Source organism: Lolium perenne, chromosome 4 (genome assembly GCF_019359855.2).
Source record: "Lolium perenne isolate Kyuss_39 chromosome 4, Kyuss_2.0, whole genome shotgun sequence".
Classification (NCBI taxonomy): domain Eukaryota; kingdom Viridiplantae; phylum Streptophyta; class Magnoliopsida; order Poales; family Poaceae; genus Lolium; species Lolium perenne.
Genome location: NC_067247.2, coordinates 17,598,205 through 17,616,651, shown reverse-complemented (window position 1 = coordinate 17,616,651; position 18,447 = coordinate 17,598,205).

The following is an 18,447-nucleotide window of genomic DNA, read 5'->3' as shown; positions in this document are numbered from 1 at the left end:
AGTCCTATAATTAAACCATATGTGTAGTGATCAACCATTTATCTTTGTAAACAAGATAAACCATGATGGAAACAATCCCTACTGAGATACTTTCAAATGTAGTGATAGTATTAACCTTAACAAAGGGGTTATACTAGAAATGATAAAACTCTAATAAATATGTGCTCACATAAAATCATATGCTAGTGACAAAATCCTCAAATAGAAACCAAGCACTAATATCAATCTCTGAAATAAATTGAGTTCAAAGTATCAACTCTAATACTTAAAACAGATTGATACACAAGAAAAACATAAAAATAAAACGAGGATATAAATTCATGCTCATTTGCCATTTTGAATAAAACACAAGTATGTAATATAATTCAAATATAAATACTTGTTCCAAAAGGAAAGAATGGTTTAACAATCACTGCTATACAACTTAATGGAAATAACAAAGTAAGAAACTTGCAATTAAAATTTGAATTAAAACCAGAATTCAAAACAAGGAATAAAACAGAAAATGAATAAAAGAAATAAGGGAAGAAGGCCTACCTGGACCTTACCTGCCGCATCAGCCCAGCAAGGGAGGTCCAGAAGCAGCCCAACATCACCAGGCCAGCACAGCCCAACACCATCTCACGTACCCCTTCGACAGAAAAAAATAAAAAGAGCTCGTCCTCACCCCTTCTTCACGCCTGGAGGCCAGCGAGACGCCGTGGCCAGCTTCTCCCTCGCGCTGGCGCCCTCTCCTCAACCGACGGCGTGACGAGGCTTGTTCTGTCGCCGTATAAAATCCCCTGGACGAACCCTAGCCCCAACTTTCTTCCTCCTCTGCTCCATTCCCCCCCCCATACCGACACACGGTCTCCGCAGGTTACCATCACCGCCGGCGATGGAGGCCTTCCCAAGCCAAGATGAGCACACCATCGTCACCGCCGTGCTCTTCTTGCCCATCCCCCACAAGGAATCGAGAAACGGCGTGCTCAAACGGGAGAATTTGCCCGTTCCCTTTCGTCGAAGCCCGCCGGAATTCATGTCCCCGAGCTCAACTCCGACCACCCCCGCCTTCCTCGAGCATCCTATCCACCTGGTGGTGAGTCTGCGCTTCTTTTGCACCCCCTATTGCACTAAATAGACGATCCTAGCATTAGATTGAAACTTGCCGAACTCACGCCGCCGCAGAAGTGCTCACCGGAGCTAGCTCCGGTGATCCCTATGAAAAACCATCACCGCCGTTAGCCTCAGCGTGTAGAGGAGGCTCTGAAACGCCTAGAACCGCATCCCGGGAGCCCCTAAAACGGCGGCGCCGCCTCCGACTGGCCGCCGGCGTTGAGCCACCGGCAAGGCCAACGTGGCCGTGGGCCTGTTACCTCTTTGACTCGGTCTCCGTCCGCGTGGCAGCCGACGTGGACCGAGGCCCACCTGTCTGTCCCTGGGGGTAACAACCCAACCGGTACGCCTAATGTTTTAGATTATTACATAATTCCAGAAAATATCTGCAACTTTATAAATACATAGAAAATTCATTTCAACTCAGAAACATACAAATAATATATCAAAATTCGTAGAAAAGTAAACTCTATCCAATAAAAATATAATATGGAATTTTTATTTTTAATAAAAATTCAATTATTTAATAATTGTTAATTAAACCTTTTATTTTAATTCTAAATTCAGTTAAAATTCAATAATTAGGAAAAATGTATAAAATAAATAAAAACCAGAAATTAAATAAGGAAAACATTAAAATTAATTTTCCTTTACTATTAACTTATTAAATTATTATCAGAAGGATTTAAACCCTAATTAATTATTATCTTAATTATTAATTATTTAAAAATATTAAAATGCCAAATTCAATATTATTCTTATTTCAAAGTTATTAATAACTTCAACTTTTCAAATGAAGTTATTAATCCAAGAACTAATTGACAATTAGGAAACCCTAAGTTCCATATTGAATTAAGAACACAAACCCATAATTTTATGTGGGATACTAAAACCCTAATTCAATTATGCACCAAACCCTAGCTCCATTAATTCATATGAATCCCAGTTTGCTTCTAACCTAAACCCTAGGTTAGAACATGTGATCATGATATTTTGATTTCATTCATAGAACCATAGTAGCTTCTAAATGTTTACCTTGATCACATAAAATGTAGCAACCATCATTACTAAATTAGTATCCCATGTATTCATCTTAATCAAACCTAGATGATCAAATAGAACCAACCATAGTTCCTATCTTTAGAGGCAACAACCTTAATTATCCATATTTGGCATCACATCATTGTGATGAACTCCATTAGCAACCATGCTAATATTGACATCATATCCCACACACACTAAACCCTATTAGTGTGAGATAATTATTAAACATCCTATCTAGGAAACCACCATTCCTTACTTAGTGAATCCAATAACAAAACCTAGACAACCTCAACCTTAATTGTAATACTTCTTATTAATTAAGAAGTATGTTCTTCAAAAGTTATTCTTTTGAAGTAAAGAAAGAATCATCATCAACCCTGCTTATAAGGACCTATAAACCCTAGCCAACTATCACCAACAAGGTATACCACCTTGATAACAACTATTGGTAACTAGATGTTTAGGCTTAATTCAACAATACAAGCCTAGTAGCTGATGAATCCAACTAGGTTGTGATCCATCTAATACTAACTTCAGAAACTAGATGAAACCCTAGTCAACCATAGAACCCCACCAATCTAATTATCATACTTGTTCTTTATCAAAGTACATGTTCTTCAAAAGTTATTCTTTTAAAGTATATGATAATCAATCATTAACCATGCCATATAGTACTAAAACTGACTACTGTTCTTTACTTGTTAACATTATGCCAATTATCATTCTTCGTGTGCCCAATTGATTACTATGCCTTATTATCTACTTGTTTATAATCCCAAGTAATCACACCTGAATAAGAACCTTGTTTGTGAATCACTCTAAAAGTGCAACACACCCTGAACCAATCATTACAACTCACTGATCCTAAATCATCGGGGTTAGGTCACGCTTAGAACGATTGCATCTCATACTTATGCACTACTGCATCCTTGCCAATCTTTTAAACATCGTCCTTACCGGACGATGATGCTATTTCAGAATTTGGAGTTACTGCGTATCGAAGACCTTGTCTGCATAATCTTGTAGTCAAGAAAGGCAAGTTCATCACTTGCTCATGTCATTTGAGTATTTCTATCAAATTACTTGCAAAGTATTATGGTTATCACTATTGCATAAAAATCAAAACCACTACTTTCATAACTATGAATATGACTATGTGGTGGGCAATGGAACCATGGATTGTGTTGATATGGTGGAGGTTCCATTGCAAGGGTTATATCCATCTAGGATTAAACAACAAATGTCGCCAGTGATTCTTGTGCCGTAATACCCGTGTTAACCATAAGATCCGGAGTGGGACGGAGTAGTCAAAAGTGTTTCCACCTCTCGTTCATCAACGGATGCTCATTACCGGGTGCTCATGATCTTGCGAGACTTGATGCAGGGGTGGGAACCCGTAGAAGTCCCAACGGTAATGAGGTCTATGATGGGTTGCATCTGCCGGTGTAGGAATGTATGGTAGAGCCCTGCATTGACGTCGTGGTCGGAGTCCACCCTGAAATCTATGGGAATAATGGGGCCGGCGTGGACCCAAGGTCGGAGTATGCAACAAAGGGTGGGTGTTCGAGGTAGCGGAGGAACATGATTGGCTAGACCTTATACCGGGCCTCACACCATAGGAAGTGTGGACGGGTCATTCCCGGTTGGCACCAAGGTTAAGATCTCTTATGGGTAAAGCAACACACCTCTGCAGAGTGTAAATAACCGTGACCTGTCACTCCCTGTTCCGGGATATGGAACTGCGAACGCGGCCGGAAAGGAGCTCCATGAAGTTCTAGTAAACCGGTGAAGGCTGATGGACATAGTTCTTCTGAATAAAAGCAACCTTTTGAAGAAATGGTTATGAAAACTTGCATTGGTATTAGACTTTCTGGTCTAATGTTGTAGCTAGTGCATTAAACACCTCTTTCCTATAATGAACTTGTTGAGTACGCTCGTACTCATCCCACTCTTAAATCCCCTGCTTAGATATGGAGGCATTGAAGGAGGATCTACAGTGCAACTCGAAGACCGAGGAGTCAACAACTACTTCAAGATACAGGACCCTGTCAGAGGAGTCAGATGCCACATCCATCAAGGAGAAAACCTAGTTTAGCCATAGAAGGGAACTAGCTTCCTAAACCTAGCTCCTATTTAGATAGAATCTATTCTTAGCCTCTATAGCTAGTTAAATACTCTACAAATAGAGTTCGTGATAGGATTAGACTACGAGTCGTTCTTCTGGAGTTATCTGCAGTTTTACCTCATTGTAAAGTAGGAGGCTGTGCTGATCTTATGTAATAGAGTCAGTGTTGTAATTCTATAGACATGCCTTGGACCCGCATATGTTTCTGTTGTACCACTCTGAGCGATATAATACTAGTGGAACGTTGTTTCATTGGAGTTATATCAGACTTGCATACTACACCATGCAGTGGTATGCCGGGTCACCACAGTTGGTATTAGAGCAAATGCTTTGACCCTAGGATTAAAACCCTTTAAATGAGACCTATAGGATTGGTAGTGTCTATAGGAAGTTGTCTTAGATAAACCAAATATTTTTATGACTTGAGATGGATATTCACTTGAGAATAATCCTGACACACTTGAGTCAACATTTCGTACCTATCTTTACTAAGTAAAGTTAGCTAATCCCAAACATATAGCGCACCATTAAGTCCTTTAAACAATAGATGAGTAGACCCCAGTTGGTATACAATACATGGTAGTCCAAAGAGAGGATACAACCATAAGAAGATATCCTATTGGAAGATGTGTACCAACACATGTTATGATTAAGTAAGAGTTATCCAGACCTATACTAGAAGTAATATCAAGTGATGATAATCATTAAGATGTCCTAATAGAAGATGTAGATCCAGACAAGTAATGGGTAAGTAAAATCTATCCAAACTTGTGAAACAATTGCTAGTAAGTGATAACTATGAGTTATATGAGGTAGTATAGACCATGATGAGTCAATCATGGGAGGTAAGGAGGAGAGATAGGAATAAAATATGCCTACTTACATGGTAGAGATAGAAATCATATATGATTCACCTGAGAATCGTTATGTGATGGACTAGAACATCATAAATACTTAGAAGAAGTACAATAAGAAGCCAGACAATAGTGCAAGAACTGTGTTCCAAAAATATGGGAAGTGTGCCAAGCACATCCTGACCATATGCTTATGGTAGAAAAGCTTAGAAGTATAGGAATTATATCCTAATAAATATGTGTTCAAGTAACCATTTTAGAACTAGTGGTATCATACAAAATAGTCCTCAGTAGCACTTATAGATGGTATAATACTTTGTTAGTACTTCCAAAGAAAATTAGGTTAACCTTAGCTATCCTAGACCATTTTGTTTCAAGTTTATCTCATTGCAAACGTGCAATTAAGGTAAATGTTGAGACAAATAGTAGAGTCCCCTATATTCGTGCTATGTATCACGATATAAACCTATCTTATGTGGTGTATATACTACACATCAGAGCCTGATGTTTAGAGATGTCTTACTCAACTATTATAATTCAGGCTTATGATGATGTGTATTATATGGACAAAGCTGAATCTTCTTGGATCTTATTGGATTTTCATTGTTTGACTAGATCCATACATGAAGTTTGACTTTGATATACAAATGCATGTTGCAATATCAAGTCCTTACTTGATGCTATAGATCTAGAGGGTAATAGTATTCGTGTGAGGAAGCGACGAATTCTGGAAGATTCCGAAAACAAGATGAAGGTTCATCAGAGAAAGGAAGCAAAGTTGTGGGAAGTAACCACAATACTCTGAAGGAAGTACCAATCAAAACTCATGCTTTACCTCAACAGAGGAGTACTTTAGTACATAAGAAGTATGAAGGTGAGAAATCTGGTGATTATGGAGTAGTAGAAGTAGAACCATAGTCATTATGGAAGAGGGAATGCATGGGAAATCACTTAGGATACTATATTCATAGTGTCAGCTAGTGGTTTTCTTGCAAAATAAACCCTGTATGAAGGAAGATGATATATGAAACCATAGCAGATATAAGAAGACCATAGTTGATATTAGAAGACCACAATTGGTATAGGATCAATACTGCAAGATAAAGTAGAAGATGTCTCGTCCCGTTGATCAGAACCTATAATAGAATCTATTTTCAGATAACAAATAGCTACAATTGGTATCAAGTAGTCCACTATTGGATTATTTGTACCAAGAAGTTGGAAACAAATAGAATTTTGCTAGCCAAATTACAATGAACTATAATCATTCAGTCGAAGGATTCACATTGGATGCCCACAAATAAGTGGATATACCACAAACATTCTTCGTGAGACCTTAGAAGAAGTACAAACCATAAGCTATACTTAGACCAATGGTTGGAAGAAAAGGAGTTGAAGACCATACGAAAACTCTAAGGGGTAGAGTAAAGATTGAGTTGGGTATACAATAACTCAATACTTTAAGCCTGATAGAAGCAGAATGTCTAAAATGAGAGGAAGTTCGATCTTATTTTCATAAGATTGTTGAACATTACTTTCAGATAGATGTCAGACCAGAAGCCGAGGTTTATACCTCGAGGAAGTAAGAAGTGGACTATAACTTGAGAAAGTGAGTAAGATTTACTCAGAAGTACGATAGCTCAAGAAAACTAAGGTTAATGAAGTTGGACGAAGGAAATACCATAGACCAATAAATCCCAAGATGGCCAAAGAATGAAGACGATTTAACATACCAATATCAAAGACTAATCGAATGATTCCATACATGGAACCTAAATAACCCAAAATAGTTATAGGTATCAACTATAAACCATGATTGGATGGACTAAATGAGTCTAATCCATTCTTAGGAAAATAAACTATCACGACCATCTCCATGGTAAGTACCTTACCAAGTACCATTATTGCACTTTTGGTAGTAAGGGAAAACAAAGACCTAATTACCAATAAGGAGTATGTTATTAAATTAGTCTCCAGTCAAGACTAGCAGCACCAGAAGAAGTCCTAATCATTGAATCTTCAATGGGAAAATGAAACAAGATTATAATATTGAAAGAAATCATGGAATTGAAGTAAGAAGCCATGGTTCAGAGAAAAGATCTTAAAGGATTCCAGGAAGAATCTGGACAAGGGATATATTCAATTATATCCAGTGAGATCACCACGGAGTTCGAGAAAAGATTTAGTCTGCACAAGTCAGATCCACTATCCGAAACGTGAGAGATATCAAACTTCGAGGACGAAGTTTAGTTTAAGGGGTAGAGACTGTAATTTCCCAGGTAATGGGGTTACAAAAATAGAGGAAACAGATGTGTGCATTGCATTCATGCATAGAAAATCTGGGGAATTTTCGCGCTTTAAAGTAAAACAGTCCACAAAGAATGGCGAAGTTTCACTTGACCTTGGTGGAATTGAAGTAGCTCATCAAGTCAAGCGCTATAAACCTCAATGTGACTTTGCTAAAACTTTGTTTTGGGTAGAGATAATTTGATCCAAGGGATTAGATCAAATGGAATTAAAATCAACACAAGAACTTATTAATCAAGGATCAACTACTTTATCTTATTAAAGATCACAACATGATATTCCTTGCCATAACATATGAACATCCATTCAATTGGAAATCAAGCAACAATAATTGGAGAAACTATTCTTCACTTATCTTCTCCATGTCTTAAACTAAACCTTGATCCTAACATGAACCTCAGGGTATTCCTTTTACTCCGTTCTTGGAAACATAACAAGGAGATAAACTCAAGAAGTATAATTCTTCTCTATTCCAAATAGTTATACCCAAACCTAGAAAGGTGAGAGTTTTACTATAATTATTAGAGAAGCAATAACAAACCTTGAGCTAAACCTTGGATATACATCCAAGTATTCAAATCATTATCTTCAAGAGAAACCCTAGGATATTATTCCAGACCATCCCTAGAGAGAGAACCCAATTATGTTAAACCTAGATATTGATGATCACATCATTCTCTATGGAGCGTAAACTTAGGTTAGTGTTGAAGTCCTTCCCAAATGAGAGAGACCATTCATACTAATCCCAGCTTTACCTAAATAAGAATAAAGGACAACACTTGAATTAAAGTATTAGGAGAATAACCATTTCATCTTGGAGTGGTGAGACAACCTAATATCACATGGAATAAGACTATATCCATGGATTGATAAGGAAAGGAGGAGATTAATTCAACCAAGATAGCCAAGTGGAGTTTTAGACTAAATACCTAATGAGATATTGTGAATACCCCATAAACCCTAGAATCACCATCCCTATATGAGAGAGAGCTCAAGCTTTGGTACTACACTCAAGTTAGTTGAGGCAACACTTGAGTTTGAAGGAAAGAACTATCCATATACCCAGATGATAATATCAACATTGTCTAAGTAGAACCCTAACAGAATATCTCAGGCATTTTCCCGGGATATAACCTATTGAAATAACCACAGCCATGTTCACCCAAGAAACTATAAGAGAGATATTATACCTTAGTTAATCAAGACAATACTTGATCTTAGAAGTAAGAAACTTAACTCAGGAGGGATACCTTTGGAAGCCAAACCTTGATCATTATAAATTGAGTAATGATCATAAACCCTAAGAACTTGAGGTAAAGATATTAAGAACAAGTTGATCATGCCTAAACCATGATCATGCCCTTGAGATATGTGAGGATAAGTTAAACCCTAATAGGATAAGTAGATATCATTCATCACATGAAATCATAGGGAGGTAACTAGGAAGCAACCCTAGGCTTACATCCCAACCTTAACTTGTGAACCACTTAGTGATCATAAGTAGAATTCTACCACAACTACATTCCACCTATTCTTCATTTAAGAACCACAAGAAAACCTTTAGAGTCAAACTCTCTACTCTAAATGGTGCAAAACCATCCATCCATATGACCAAAGTTAACTATAAAAAGAACTATAACTAATGTAGTTACTTTAATGGTAGAATTGAGAATACTAATAGAAGTTAATTGGTAGAAGATAAAACCAATTCCCAAATCCTTAGTAATTAGAGAAGCACATGAAATATTAAGCAAGTAACCACCTTATCATGGTTAGGGGAGATTAAACCCTATCACATGCAATATGGTGTCATCTCATCTCTACACCCTAGAATTAAATCTCAAACCTAGTTTGAGTATCACTTGGGTGATCACAAATAAAACCTAAACCACCATTAAGATTCAACCCATGTGTCATTAGGTAAATAGCATTTGAACCATGATGGTTCATTGATTAAATCCAATGTTTCAATTATAAAACATAAGAGCCACCTAATGCTAAGTCCTATAATTAAACCATATGTGTAGTGATCAACCATTTATCTTTGTAAACAAGATAAACCATGATGGAAACAATCCCTACTGAGATACTTTCAAATGTAGTGATAGTATTAACCTTAACAAAGGGGTTATACTAGAAATGATAAAACTCTAATAAATATGTGCTCACATAAAATCATATGCTAGTGACAAAATCCTCAAATAGAAACCAAGCACTAATATCAATCTCTGAAATAAATTGAGTTCAAAGTATCAACTCTAATACTTAAAGCAGATTGATACACAAGAAAAACATAAAAATAAAATGAGGATATAAATTCATGCTCATTTGCCATTTTGAATAAAACACAAGTATGTAATATAATTCAAATATAAATACTTGTTCCAAAAGGAAAGAATGGTTTAACAATCACTGCTATACAACTTAATGGAAATAACAAAGCAAGAAACTTGCAATTAAAATTTGAATTAAAACCAGAATTCAAAACAAGGAATAAAACAGAAAATGAATAAAAGAAATAAGGGAAGAAGGCCTACCTGGACCTTACTTGCCGCATCAGCCCAGCAAGGGAGGTCCAGAAGCAGCCCAACATCACCAGGCCAGCACAGCCCAACACCATCTCACGTACCCCTTCGACAGAAAAAAATAAAAAGAGCTCGTCCTCACCCCTTCTTCACGCCTGGAGGCCAGCGAGACGCCGTGGCCAGCTTCTCCCTCGCGCTGGCGCCCTCTCCTCAACCGACGGCGTGACGAGGCTTGTTCCGTCGCCGTATAAAATCCCCTGGACGAACCCTAGCCCCAACTTTCTTCCTCCTCTGCTCCATTCCCCCCCCATACCAACACACGGTCTCCGCAGGTTACCATCACCGCCGGCGATGGAGGCCTTCCCAAGCCAAGATGAGCACACCATCGTCACCGCCGTGCTCTTCTTGCCCATCCCCCACAAGGAATCGAGAAACGGCGTGCTCAAACGGGAGAATTTGCCCGTTCCCTTTCGTCGGAGCCCGCCGGAATTCATGTCCCCGAGCTCAACTCCGACCACCCCCGCCTTCCTCGAGCATCCTATCCACCTGGTGGTGAGTCTGCGCTTCTTTTGCACCCCCTATTGCACTAAATAGACGATCCTAGCATTAGATTGAAACTTGCCGGACTCACGCCGCCGCAGAAGTGCTCACCGGAGCTAGCTCCGGTGATCCCTATGAAAAACCATCACCGCCGTTAGCCTCAGCGTGTAGAGGAGGCTCTGAAACGCCTAGAACCGCATCCCGGGAGCCCCTAAAACGGCGGCGCCGCCTCCGACTGGCCGCCGGCGTTGAGCCGCCGGCAAGGCCAACGTGGCCGTGGGCCTGTTACCTCTTTGACTCGGTCTCCGTCCGCGTGGCAGCCGACGTGGACCGAGGCCCACCTGTCTGTCCCTGGGGGTAACAACCCAACCGGTACGCCTAATGTTTTAGATTATTACATAATTCCAGAAAATATCTGCAACTTTATAAATACATAGAAAATTCATTTCAACTCAGAAACATACAAATAATATATCAAAATTCGTAGAAAAGTAAACTCTATCCAATAAAAATATAATATGGAATTTTTATTTTTAATAAAAATTCAATTATTTAATAATTGTTAATTAAACCTTTTATTTTAATTCTAAATTCAGTTAAAATTCAATAATTAGGAAAAAGGTATAAAATAAATAAAAACCAGAAATTAAATAAGGAAAACATTAAAATTAATTTTCCTTTACTATTAACTTATTAAATTATTATCAGAAGGATTTAAACCCTAATTAATTATTATCTTAATTATTAATTATTTAAAAATATTAAAATGCCAAATTCAATATTATTCTTATTTCAAAGTTATTAATAACTTCAACTTTTCAAATGAAGTTATTAATCCAAGAACTAATTGACAATTAGGAAACCCTAAGTTCCATATTGAATTAAGAACACAAACCCATAATTTTATGTGGGATACTAAAACCCTAATTCAATTATGCACCAAACCCTAGCTCCATTAATTCATATGAATCCCAGTTTGCTTCTAACCTAAACCCTAGGTTAGAACATGTGATCATGATATTTTGATTTCATTCATAGAATCATAGTAGCTTCTAAATGTTTACCTTGATCACATAAAATGTAGCAACCATCATTACTAAATTAGTATCCCATGTATTCATCTTAATCAAACCTAGATGATCAAATAGAACCAACCATAGTTCCTATCTTTAGAGGCAACAACCTTAATTATCCATATTTGGCATCACATCATTGTGATGAACTCCATTAGCAACCATGCTAATATTGACATCATATCCCACACACACTAAACCCTATTAGTGTGAGATAATTATTAAACATCCTATCTAGGAAACCACCATTCCTTACTTAGTGAATCCAATAACAAAACCTAGACAACCTCAACCTTAATTGTAATACTTCTTATTAATTAAGAAGTATGTTCTTCAAAAATTATTCTTTTGAAGTAAAGAAAGAATCATCATCAACCCTGCTTATAAGGACCTATAAACCCTAGCCAACTATCACCAACAAGGTATACCACCTTGATAACAACTATTGGTAACTAGATGTTTAGGCTTAATTCAACAATACAAGCCTAGTAGCTGATGAATCCAACTAGGTTGTGATCCATCTAATACTAACTTCAGAAACTAGATGAAACCCTAGTCAACCATAGAACCCCACCAATCTAATTATCATACTTGTTCTTTATCAAAGTACATGTTCTTCAAAAGTTATTCTTTTAAATTATATGATAATCAATCATTAACCATGCCATATAGTACTAAAACTGACTACTGTTCTTTACTTGTTAACATTATGCCAATTATCATTCTTCGTGTGCCCAATTGATTACTATGCCTTATTATCTACTTGTTTATAATCCCAAGTAATCACACCTGAATAAGAACCTTGTTTGTGAATCACTCTAAAAGTGCAACACACCCTGAACCAATCACTACAACTCACTGATCCTAAATCATCGGGGTTAGGTCACGCTTAGAACGATTGCATCTCATACTTATGCACTACTGCATCCTTGCCAATCTTTTAAACATCGTCCTTACCGGACGATGATGCTATTTCAGAATTTGGAGTTACTGCGTATCGAAGACCTTGTCTGCATAATCTTGTAGTCAAGAAAGGCAAGTTCATCACTTGCTCATGTCATTTGAGTATTTCTATCAAATTACTTGCAAAGTATTATGGTTATCACTATTGCATAAAAATCAAAACCACTACTTTCATAACTATGAATATGACTATGTGGTGGGCAATGGAACCATGGATTGTGTTGATATGGTGGAGGTTCCATTGCAAGGGTTATATCCATCTAGGATTAAACAACAAATGTCGCCAGTGATTCTTGTGCCGTAATACCCGTGTTAACCATAAGATCCGGAGTGGGATGGAGTAGTCAAAAGTGTTTCCACCTCTCGTTCATCAACGGATGCTCATTACCGGGTGCTCATGATCTTGCGAGACTTGATGCAGGGGTGGGAACCCGTAGAAGTCCCAACGGTAATGAGGTCTATGATGGGTTGCATCTGCCGGCGTAGGAATGTATGGTAGAGCCCTGCATTGATGTCGTGGTCGGAGTCCACCGTGAAATCTATGGGAATAATGGGGCTGGCGTGGACCTAGGGTCGGAGTATGCAACAAAGGGTGGGTGTTCGAGGTAGCGGAGGAACATGATTGGCTAGACCTTATACCGGGCCTCACACCATAGGAAGTGTGGACGGGTTATTCCCGGTTGGCACCAAGGTTAAGATCTCTTATGGGTAAAGCAACACACCTCTGCAGAGTGTAAAGAACCGTGACCTGTCACTCCCTGTTCCGGGATATGGAACTGCGAACGCGGCCGGAAAGGAGCTCCATGAAGTTCTATTAAACCGGTGAAGGCTGACGGACATAGTTCTTCTGAATAAAAGAAACATTCTGAAGAAATGGTTATGAAAACTTGCATTGGTATTAGACTTTCTGGTCTAATGTTGTAGCTAGTGCATTAAACACCTCTTTCCTATAATGAACTTGTTGAGTACGCTCGTACTCATCCCACTCTTAAATCCCCTTCTTAGATATGGAGGCATTGAAGGAGGATCTACAGTGCAACTCGAAGACCGAGGAGTCAACAACTACTTCAAGATACAGGACCCTGTCAGAGGAGTCAGATGCCACATCCATCAAGGAGAAAACCTAGTTTAGCCATAGAAGGGAACTAGCTTCCTAAACCTAGCTCCTATTTAGATAGAATCTATTCTTAGCCTCTATAGCTAGTTAAATACTCTACAAATAGAGTTCGTGATAGGATTAGACTACGAGTCGTTCTTCTGGAGTTATCTGTAGTTTTACCTCATTGTAAAGTAGGAGGCTGTGCTGATCTTATGTAATAGAGTCAGTGTTGTAATTCTATAGACATGCCTTGGACCCGCATATGTTTCTGTTGTACCACTCTGAGCGATATAATACTAGTGGAACGTTGTTTCATTGGAGTTATATCAAACTTGCATACTACACCATGCAGTGGTATCCCGGGTCACCACAATACACACTACTAGGGTTTGCTAAGCATAGTATAATCTTTTAGTTTTGAAGACAAAATCCTACCATGCATACTAGCTTCAAAAACACTAATGCATAAATAAACAAGTAGGAATTGAATGCCACTTGCCTTGATCAAAGCAACCCGTACAAACACAGCAACCGCAAGCGTAACCTTGATCTTCTTCACAATCTAATCAAACAAACAAACAAACAACCCAAAATAAACATAGCATTCTAGATGAACAACCATAGACATGTATGCCTGCATGATATGCACGATTTAATTTCACTCAATTAGTTGAAGTGAAAATGTTTCAAGATTGGTTCTTTGATGTTTAGGAGGTTGGTAAAGTTCTCTGGAAATAAAAGTTTTATTGGGTTTTTCTTAATTATCAAATCTAGTGATTGTCATTGCACATAGACCACTAACAATTAGCTACAGCAAGTTTTATGTTTGGTAAAATCATATCTTAACATCTATGGTTAGTTTACATTAATACAAATCCATAGCAATTTGATTCACTCAAAAATAATTTATAGATTTTGAATTATCGACAAAATACTAATTTGCACATAATTTGATAAAGCAAGTTTGTGCACGTATCAAATTTGATCAATTCTGGTTCCATGGTGTTCTAAATGTTCTAAGTATTCCAGATACTACAAATTTGTAAATTTTGGCCCACTGAATTAATTTACACAATTTTTATAGTGTCAAAGGTTGAATTCTCTCTTTTGAATTATGGTACACAGCTTTCTACAAAACCTATACTATATTACTGCATGGTTGTATTCTACAGATTACAAGCTTTCCAACGATATAAAATTTGCTAAATTTTAACAAACGGTTGATTTTATATTGATTTTACAAGTTGGACATCAAAACAGAGATTTAAAATCGAATTTAATCGTGTTTGACCGATTTGACTGGGGGTGCTGACTGTGCTGGCCACGTGGCGTGACCTGACTGGCCGATACCCCTTCGGTTTAAGTGGATCTATCTAAACCACTGGATCTAGATCTAACGGTATGAACGAAAGTGAAAAAAAAGGGTGAGAGGGCTCACCTGCCGGCCGGAGTTGGTGGGGGCGGCGGCGGGCGGCACGGGACGGGGTGGCCGGCGGCGTTCCTGGCGGCGACCGGCTACGGAGAGGGGCAGACGGGGTCGGCCGCTTCGAGGTGAGGCGGCCGATGGCGGAGGCACGGCCGGGGCCTGCCTCTGGTGGCCGGGGCGGGCGGTCGGAGGTGACGGTGGTGGAGCTCGCTCCGGCGAGGAATTGGGGCGGCCTGGCGGCTCGATTCATGAGGGGGTTGGGGGCAAATGGAAGAGGGGAGCGAGGGGATTTTATAGGGCGCTCAAGGGGGCAGGGGCGAGGCGGAAATCAATGGGGGTGTAACTCCGGCGACCGTTTTTGGTAACCGGCGAGTTGATGGCGTTAATGGAGCGGCGGCCGGAGGTTGAAGATGACCCAGGTGGGGCCCACCTGTCAGCGCGCGGGGAGAAGAAGAGAGCAGGGGTGCGGCTGGTCTGGCTCCGGCCGGGTTGGGCTGGTGCTGCTCGGTCGGCCCAACTCGGTCGGTTTCCTTTTTTCTTTTTTTCTCTCTTTTTGTTTCTCGCATAACTTTTAAACCGTAACTCCGAATCGGCTCAAATTTGTTTCTAATTTTTTGTAAAAACAAGAGGACTGTTTTGGGACTATAGTAGAAGTGTTTTAAACAAATTTGAAAGCTCAATAAAAATAAATGGTACATAGACCATAATGCGACAAACCGATGATTTAGGGCTTTCGGTGTTTGACCATATGTGTTTGTTATTTTATTTGGTGCACTTAATGCAAGAATGATATGAATGCATGCATATTTAGGTTTTGAAAATAGTGGGATGTTACAGACTAACCCCCTTAAGATGAAGCACGTCCTCGGGCTTTGAAAAGGCTAGCAAATAGGTGAGGGTGATCTTCTCAAATATTGTTTTCACGCTCTCAAGTAGCTTCTTCCTCAGTATGGTGACTCCACTGAACTTTGAAAAACTTGCTAGTCTTTGTGCGAGTACTACTTTACTATGTGTACCTAATCTAGGCTAACCCCCTTAAGATGTTTAGCCTAATATCGTCAATGTTCAATTGGGATTTGAATCGAATCCTTTTTTCCTTCAGGAGTAGTGAGTGTTATTGATCTACTAACACAGTCTATGACTCCTCTATGGATAGTCATCCAGTCCATACCTAGGATAACGTCCAGACCTTGGGATTGAAAAATCACTAATTTGGGTTGGGAAATTATATGAACCAACTTCTAAGATCAACTGAGGGCATCCAGAGCTGACTATCATTTCTCCACCCGGAGAACTTACTTTAATTGTTTTCCCTATAGTTTCAGTAGGTACTCCATTTTTATTCACAAAAGCTCTTGATATGAATGAATGAGATGCACCAGTATCAAATAAAACTAATGATGTAAACGAGTTGAGTGGAACATACCCATCACAGCACCAGGTTCATTCATCACTTCCTTCACATTCAGGTGGTTCACTTGTCCCTTCTGGAATGGATTAGGTTTGGTACTCCTCAGGCTTGTTATCGGGGCATCTTTTGGCAAAGTGCCCAGTCTTCTTACACTTGTAGCATGTGATGTTGGACAAGTCCCTATTGTCCCCTGAATTGTGACTGTGCTGGCCATTGTTTCCATTGTGATGGCCATTGTTCCCATTGGGGTGACTATTGGAATGGTCTCCCTTGAATCCTTCATTGTGCCTATGACCATTGTAGTTATTGCTATTCCCTTTACTGAAATGACCATTAGGCTTGTGTGAGTTGTGACTCCCACTTCCTTCAGAAGAATGGTGCTTCTTGTGGAACGGCTCAGTGTGGTTCTTGCTATTGCTGAACTTCCTCTTGCGGTTCTCTTCCTTCTTGATGTTATTGTCCAGGGTGATGACTTGATCAAGCAGGGATTGGTAGTTGGGTGCATAGGCTACAGACAATGGAATCTTCAGTTCACCTTTAAGTCCATTGAGAAACTTCTCCTTCCTCTTGACATCAGTGTCAATGTCTTCTGGGGCGTACCTCTCCAAGGCACAGAAGTCATCCATATACTCCTTCAGAGTCCTTCCTCCTTGCCTCAAACCGCAGAACTCATCCCTCTTCAGGTTCATAATGCCTGATGAAATATGAGCAGTACGAAAGCCTTCCCTGAAGGTATCCCAGTCTAAATCCTCAATAGGGTGGGTGATTTGATATGTCTCCCACCACCTAGCAGCAGGTCCTTCCAGCAGATGCGCCGTGAACCTTATCTTCTCAGCTTCTGTGCACTCACAAGTAACTAGGTCCTTGCTGACAAAACAAAGCCAATCATCAGCTACAATGGGTTCAGTGGCACTTGAGAACTTGGCTGGTCTGAGTCTTAAGAATCTGGCGAGTCGGTCCACTGGGGGTGGTGGTGGTGGTGGTGGAGGTGGAGGTGGTGGAGGTGGTGGATTGTTGTTGTTGTTGGGTGGTTTGAATGAACTGAGTCATCATTTGCATAAGTTGTGCTTGGGCTGTCATCATCTGATGCAAAGCTTCCTGGGTTGAGCAGACCGAGCAGCATTGACAGTCGCAATTTCTTTCAGCTCAAGGGCTTCCTGCGCTTGCTGAAGGGCAGATCGCTCCCGATCCAAAGACTTATGAGATTGTTCCATAAAAATCACAGTTTTCTTTTTCATCGACTGCAATTGACGTTGCAACTCAGCCATCTCTTGGGTTATTGAGTCAGGACCCAAAGAAACATCGACATGTGCTCTTGCAGAATGAGACGTAGCGGGAGAAGTATTGGAAGGACTGATGGGTTCGTTGCATGGAAAACAAATTTTTTCTACCGTGAACATGAACAAAAACCAAGATCCAATCTAGGAAGAAGCAAGTTCTAATCTACCAAGATCGAAGAAACAAGAAGATCATGAGACTAACCCTCGAAGATTCCAAAGCCTACGAGATTAGATCTCGTTGTTGATGTAGTCGATCATCCGTGCTGCAATCCGGCAGCACTTCCGTACTCGGTCGTGCGTAAGGTGCCAATGAAGCCCGTCCTCTCTCCGTTCCAGCGGGCAACGGAGGTGTGGTAGATCCCCTCGGAATCCCAGCAGCACGACGGCGTGGTGGTGGTCTTGGAGAAGAAATGATGAGGACATCCCTACCACACTACCACCTCCGTCATTACAAGATAAAGATGAAGCTACTGTTAAGCTCAAGTCCAATGAAGTTAGGATTGGACCTATTACAAGAGCTCGTGCGAAGCTACTTAAACAACAGGTGAACTTGTTCCTAAACGATACTTTGATTGATGAGAACTTTATACTGCCTAAGTCCTGTTACTTATGTATCATCAGGTATGAAGAGGAGACAAGCATCGCACGGGGAGGAGAGGAGCAGCTGGACATAAAGAAGGACGTGAAGCTGGACATGGAGCTGGA